This window comes from Pongo abelii, chromosome 19 (assembly GCF_028885655.2).
Source record: "Pongo abelii isolate AG06213 chromosome 19, NHGRI_mPonAbe1-v2.0_pri, whole genome shotgun sequence".
In the NCBI taxonomy this organism is placed as follows: domain Eukaryota; kingdom Metazoa; phylum Chordata; class Mammalia; order Primates; family Hominidae; genus Pongo; species Pongo abelii.
Genome location: NC_072004.2, coordinates 88,576,838 through 88,583,530, shown reverse-complemented (window position 1 = coordinate 88,583,530; position 6,693 = coordinate 88,576,838). Strand labels below are relative to the sequence as shown.

The window sequence follows — 6,693 nt, the reverse complement described above, 5'->3', positions numbered from 1 at the left end:
AGGGCGGCGGGCTGGGCGGGAGAGGCTGGGACGCCCCGGGGAACGCAGCGCCAGACGGGTGGGCGCTCCTCACGTGGCCCAGGAATAGTAGAATCTGGAGATTGTGGCTTATTTCTGCTGAGTCCCAGACCCTTTTTTTTGTTTTGTTTTTCTTTTTTCATTTCTTTTGGAAGATTTCACCCACACCAATGCCGACAAAATGATGCAATGTGCGCAGTGGCCGGGCTGAGCCCCCAGCAACTCAGGGCCTACCGTGCATCACTGCTCGTTCCGTCTCCCATCCGCCACCTCCGGACGCACAGAATTTCAATCTGCAAATAAATGGTGCATTTATAATATTCGAGTTTAACCTGCAAGAGCCTTGCGGCGTAGGGAGTATCATTCTCACTTTACAGTTGGGGAAACGGGGGCCCGGAGAGGCAAAGGGTTTTTTACTCAGTAACTAAGTGCAGTTTTCAAAGCCTGTCCACGAGATTCTCTCATTTTCTGGGCACATCCGCCATGCCAGGTAGCTAGGAGTAATATTCCTAGTCTATTTATGAGGAAAAAAAAAAAAAAACAAAAGCTTATTTACCTGCCCAAATTACATAGCTGATAGGTGACCCAGTGAGCATTTGGACGTCGATTTTTAAATTCCTGGCTCGCGCTCTTTTCTACATTTTCACATAATTTCCCACAGAGCACCCTCTGTTGGCGGGCCTGCAGTTTGCAGTCTCTAATCCCATTCTGCAAGGGACACTTACTGGTATTCGGCTGATAAGCATCCGCAGTATCTCCTTTCTGTGATTGGGGAATTCATCGCTATCTAGCAAGATCTTTTTTCTGGCACCCTTTATAGCTACCGTGCCAGCCTGCGGCCTGGGACTGGCACATCAGGCACAAGTGCCTAGGATTTGGGTGAAGAGTTAGTGACGTTAAGAAGCAGGCTGTAATCCTAGCACTTTGGGAGCCCAAGGCGTGTGGATCCCTTGAGCCCAGGAGTTCAAGACCAGCCTGGGCAACACGGCCAAACCCAGTCTCTACAAAAAATACAAAAAAAGGGGCGCGCGCCGGGTGGCTCATGCCTGTAATCCCAGCACTTTGGGAGGCTGAGGCAGGCGGATCACATGAGGTCAGGAGTTCGAGACCAGCCTGGCCAACATGATGAAACCCTGTCTCTACTAAAAATACAAAAATTAGCTGGGCGTGGTGGCGCACACCTGTAATCCCAGCTACTCGGGAGGCTGAGGCAGCAGACAGGAGGCTGAGGCAGGAGAATCACTTGAACCTGGGAGACGGAGGTTGCAGTGAGCCGAGATCGAGCCACTGCACTCCCACCTGAGCGACAGAGTGAGACTCTGTCTCAAAAAAAAGAAAAGAAAAGAAAATTAGCCGGGAGTAGTGGTGTGGGCCTGTAGGCCTGTAGTTCTAACCACTTGACAAGAGGCAAGTGAGGCAAGAGGATCACTTGAGCCTCTGGAGGTCGAGACTGCGTCAGTGAGCCATGATTGGGCCACTGCATTCCAGCCTAGGCAACAGAACGAGACCCTGTCTCAAAAAAAAAAAAAAAAAAAAAAAAAATCGCAGATGACAGGGGCGATTGCATTTTGGTGGTGGCACAGGTATTACCGGCAACTTCCACTCCCTAAGGACAGCAAGGGCAGTGAACCCAGCTCCAGCTCCCAGCTGCTAATGCTGGTGGTGGTGTTGGCGGCAGCCGTGGGCATCCACAATGACGTCCTCGGCAGAATCACCCTGTGGTGTGCTCGTCTGGGTTCTAAATGTTCCGTTTCCTTTCCTTCCTGCCTGCCTGTCCCCTTAGCCTGCCTCCCCATCTTTCCCATAGATTCTATGAACTGTCTGATGTCTTACTCATCAATTTTGTTTCTTTGAAAATCAAAATCGGTTTCTCTGGTTTGCCCTAGCCCTAACTGATATACACTGCACTGAGGTTCCAGCTCCGTGAGAGTTTGGTTGAAACCTTTCTTACAGCAAGGGGAGAAATGTCAACATATCAGGGATAGTGTGGGGGCCTGGGGCTTTGTATGGGATGGCTCTTGTGCTTGTGCACAATACCTGTAAGCTCAGGTAGAGAAAAGACAAACTGGCCAGCTGTCAACACTGCAGAGTGTGTGTGTGTGTGTGTGTGTGTGTGTGTGTGTGTGTGTTTTGAGACAGGGTCTCACTGTTGCCCAGGCTGGAGTGCAGGGGTGCAATCACAGCTCACTGAAGCCTCCACCTCTTGGGCTCAAGCAATCCTCCCACCTCTGCCTCCCTAGTAGCTGGGATTACAGGTGTGCACCACCATGCCTGGCTAATTTTTTAATTTTTGTGTAAAGACAGGGCCTCACTCTGTTGCCCAGGCTGGTCTCGAACTCGTGGGCTAGAGGGATCCTCCCGCCTCAGCCTCCCATATGCTGGGGTTACAGGTGTGAGCCACCTCACCCAGTCCAGAGTGTGGTTTGAAATCAGGGTGTTCCCTGCCTTTCCTCTGTATTTCCCTGGCCAAGTTCATCTGACTGGCCTGAAGATGCCACTGTTGTTCCTCTGCCTGCAGAACTGAGCACTGACAGAAGCTGTCACCTGACTGCCTGGTCACTGGGAAAGCTCCTGGCCCTGGAGGAAATGTGTCTTTAACTCTTTCCTCTCCGTGGCTCCTTTCCTTGTTCTCTGCCTCCCAGGACAGCACCACCCCCTTCCTCTCCCTTCTGCATATCAGCTGGGACCATCAAAACCTCGGATCGGGTGCAAAGAACTCAGCTTCCACAGCCGGACCAGGCACTGTGCTGGGGACAGCAAGACAGAGATGAGAACCTGGAGTCTTTTTTTCTCAAGGTATTGGGAGGTACCTGAGTGAAAGAGGCACCTTTTCACCTTATTGCCATAGTTTAGTTCTGGTATAGGGATGAGTTCATGTGTGTTGTGTGATAACCTTAGCGTCAAGCAACCTGCGTGAGTTCACACAGGTGCCTGTCTTCAGATCCCCTGGCTCTAGAAGTCCTTGATCTTTCTGCATTGTCACATTATTAGCTTCAAAGAAGATTTCAGAATACCAAGAGACAGATGGCTCAAACAATTGTGAGCACCATTCGGATGGTACCCACACTGCTTCCTGATCTCTGCCTAAGGGTGGGTCTCTGCAGTCAGTTTGGGCACCCAAGCTGGAATGGCTATCCAGTGATTTGGGGGCAGATGACACATGGGGTGGCCATGCCTGGTAGCCAAGCATCTGCATGCTGGAGGACAGTCTTTCAACGCAGTGGATATATTCTGACATTTTAGTTTCTTTAGACCCATCGGCACACTCTTTTTTTTTTTTTGAGACGGAGTCTCACTCTTTCACCCAGGCTGGAGAGCAATGGCACGATCTCAGCTCAGTGCAGCCTTCCCATCCCAGGCTCAAGCAGTTCTCGTGCCTCAGTCTCCCGAGTAGCTGGGACTACAGGTGTGCACTACCACACCCGGCTAATTTTTTGTATTTTTAGTAGAGACAGGGTTTCACCATTTTGGCCAGGCTGGTCTCAAACTCCTGACCTCAGGTGGTCTGCCCGCCTGAGCCTCCCAAAGTGTTGGTATTACAGGCATGAGCCACAGTGCCCAGTCCCGATCAGTATACTCTTATTCAGAACATTGAGCAGACAGATTTCTCCTGTTATTTATTTATTTATTTATTTATTTATTTGAGACTGGAGTACAGTAGCATGATCACAGCTCACTGCAGCCTTGACCTCCTGGGCCCAAGTGGTCCTCCCACCTCAGCCTCTGGAGTAGCTGGGACCACAGGAATGCACTACTACATCCAGCTAATTTCTAAATTTTTTGTAGAGATGGGGGTCTCACTATGTTGCCCAGGCTGGTCTTGAACTCCTGGCCTCAAGCCATCTTCCTGCCTCAGCCTCCCAAAGTGCTAGGATTACAGGTGTGAGCCACTGTACCCAGCTCTCTTTACTTTTTAATAGAAATATAGAAAGCAAGCCAGGATAATGCCCAAAGTGGAGAGTTTCAACATTGCAGATTTTGTAGACACCACATGTTCTTTCCTTATGCAATCTGTGATCTAGCATCTGGGAGCACGGGTCCCATAGATCTTGGCTGTCAAACCAAATGATTCAATAAATATTTGCAAAATATGCCGAGCGTATATGTTACATAATCACAGTGTCTACACAAAGGATGCATTGGAAAAGGCAGAAGGGCCTTTCGCCCTCAGTTGTCTAATAATTGAAATAATAAAAGCAGTAAGACAATTCTAACCCATCTCATCTCACATCCACTTCAACCCTTCTTCCAATACCTCCTCTTTGATGTAAGGTGGCTGCGTTTTTGGCACGTCCATATAGACTCTGAAGAGTGAACCTGCTGAATCTTGTACCTGGGCCCTGATGATGTTGGATGAAGGGGCATTCTCTGATAAACTTAGGAGGGAATAAAAGCTGGGGATACCTGGAGAAGAGACAATAAATGGGAGAGACAAAATTACCCAGGAAAATGAAAATAAGAAATTTAACTCTAGCTAAGCTAGGAGAAATGGAAAGGGTGAAAGTGAGAAGGAAGAAAAAAGGAAAGGAGAGGAAATTGGAAATTGATCACAAATTAACAAACAGGGGAGGAAAGAAAGGGAAATTTGATGTAGTAAGGGATACACTGTCAATAACATCCGGGGCAGAACAGGAGGTTGAATTCCACACTATTACTCAGTGGGATTCGGACATTTGGTGTTTGCTCTTGGCTGAGATGCCAATGGGATCAAGAGAGCCCTAATGTAGTTGTCTTGACATCTTATCTTTATGGCAGTTTATCAGCCTGTGTCTACTGGAGGTGACATTTGTGGTAGAAGGGGTGGTTATTTGACTTAACTGTTTGCAGATACCTGAGACTCTGCCTTCAACAAACAGCCAGGCAGGCATGTTTGCAGAAACTCCTACATTTGTTCCTCCTGCGCCTGTGCTCCTGCCTTGTACATCTGGCTGCCTCCTTAGAACTCCACTTGGAGCCGGCGACGGTGGCTCATGCCTGTAATCCCAGCACTTTGGGAGGCCAAGGCCTCCCAAAGGATCTCCTGAGGCCAGGAGTTCGAGACCAACCTGGCCAACATAGTGAAACCCTGTGTCTACTGAAAAAATACAAAAATTAACCAGGCATGGTGGTGAGCACCTGTAGTCCCAGCTACTCAGGAGGCTGAGGCAGGAGAATTGCTTGAACCCAGGAGGCAGAGGTTGCAGTGAGCCAAGATCGTGCCATTGCACTCCAGCCTGGGTGACAGAGTGAGATTCTGTCTCCAAAAAAGAAAAGAAACTCCACTTGGATGTCTAAGAGACATCTCAAATTTAACACATCCAGAATAACAACTCTCTTCTTAGTGCCCCTCCTAGGCCCTCACTCCAAGTCATTCCTATCTCAAGAAATGGCACCGCCCAGCTATTCATGGCTCAGACTCAGGAAGTCTTCCGTCTCTCTCTCACTCTGCATACCCAGTGCTTTCACAAGCCCTATAGGCTCTTCCTCCAAAACACAGATGGATCAGCTTTTGCTATAAAGAGCCAGATAGTAAGTGGACTTTGCAGACCCTGCGGTCTCTGTCTTTTTTGGGGGGGGGGGCGGTAAAGATGGAGTTTCACCATGTTGGCCAGGCTGGTGTCAAACTCCTGACCTCAAGTGATCCGCCCATCTCAGCCTCCCAAAGTGCTGGGATTACAGGCATGAACCACTGCACCCGGCCAACCTTGCAGTCTCTGTCAACACAATTCGGCAAAGCCGTTGTCGCCCCAAAGCAGCAACAGGCAGCACACCAGCAGATGGGTGTGGCTGTGTCCAGTAAGACTTTACAGGCATCCCCCAGTATCCGAGGGGGATTGGATCCAGGACCCCTGCATATCTCCAAATTCGTGCATACTCAAGGCCTGCAGTCAGCCCTGTGAAACCTGTGAGTATGAAAAGTGGACCTTCCATATATACGGGTTTCGCCTCCCACAAATTCTCTATTTCCAATCAGTGTTTGGTTGAAAAAAATCAGAAAAAAGTGGACCCGTGCGGTTTAAACGCATGTTGCTGAAAGGGCCAACTGTATTTAATACAACAGGCGAAGGGCCCATTTTGGCTCTTGGGCCATGGTTTGGTGACTCCTGCTCTTTTTCCATTTCCACTGGTCCAGATTAACAGTTTCTCATCCTTTCTTTCTTTACTTTTTTTTTTTTTTTTTTTTTTTTTTGAGATGGAGTCTTGCTCTGTCACCCAGGCTGGAGTGCAGTGGCATGATCTCGGCTCACTGCAACTTCCACCTCCCGGGTTCAAGCGATTCTCCTGCCTCAGCCTCCCAAGTAGCTGGGATTACAGGCACTCACTACCACACCTGGTTAATTTTTGTATTTTTAGTAGAGACAGGGTTTCACCATGTTGGCCAGGCTGGCCTCGAACTCCTGGCCTCAAGTGATCCGCTCACCTCGGCCACCCAAAATGCTGGGATTACAGTTGTGAGCTACCACGCCCTTTTCTTTTCTTTTCTTTTCTTTCCTTTTCTTTCCTTTTCTTTTTCTTTTCTTTTCCTTTCTTTCTTTCTCTCTTTGTTTCTATAGAATCTTGCTCTGTTACCCAGACTGGAGTGCAGTGGCACAATCACAGCTCCCTGCAGCCTTGACCTTCCAGGCTCAAGCGATCCTCCCACCTAAGCCTCCTGAGTAGCTGGGACAACAGGTGTGTGCCACCACAACTGGCTAA

The 6,693-nt window shown here is 49.0% G+C and overlaps 1 protein-coding gene across 1 annotated transcript in view; it reads left to right on the top strand.

Moving 5' to 3' along the window:
• Positions 1 to 6,693, top strand: part of SLC39A11 (solute carrier family 39 member 11) — a 564,735-nt gene that overhangs the window by 1,424 nt on the left and 556,618 nt on the right. The window lies entirely within an intron of this gene.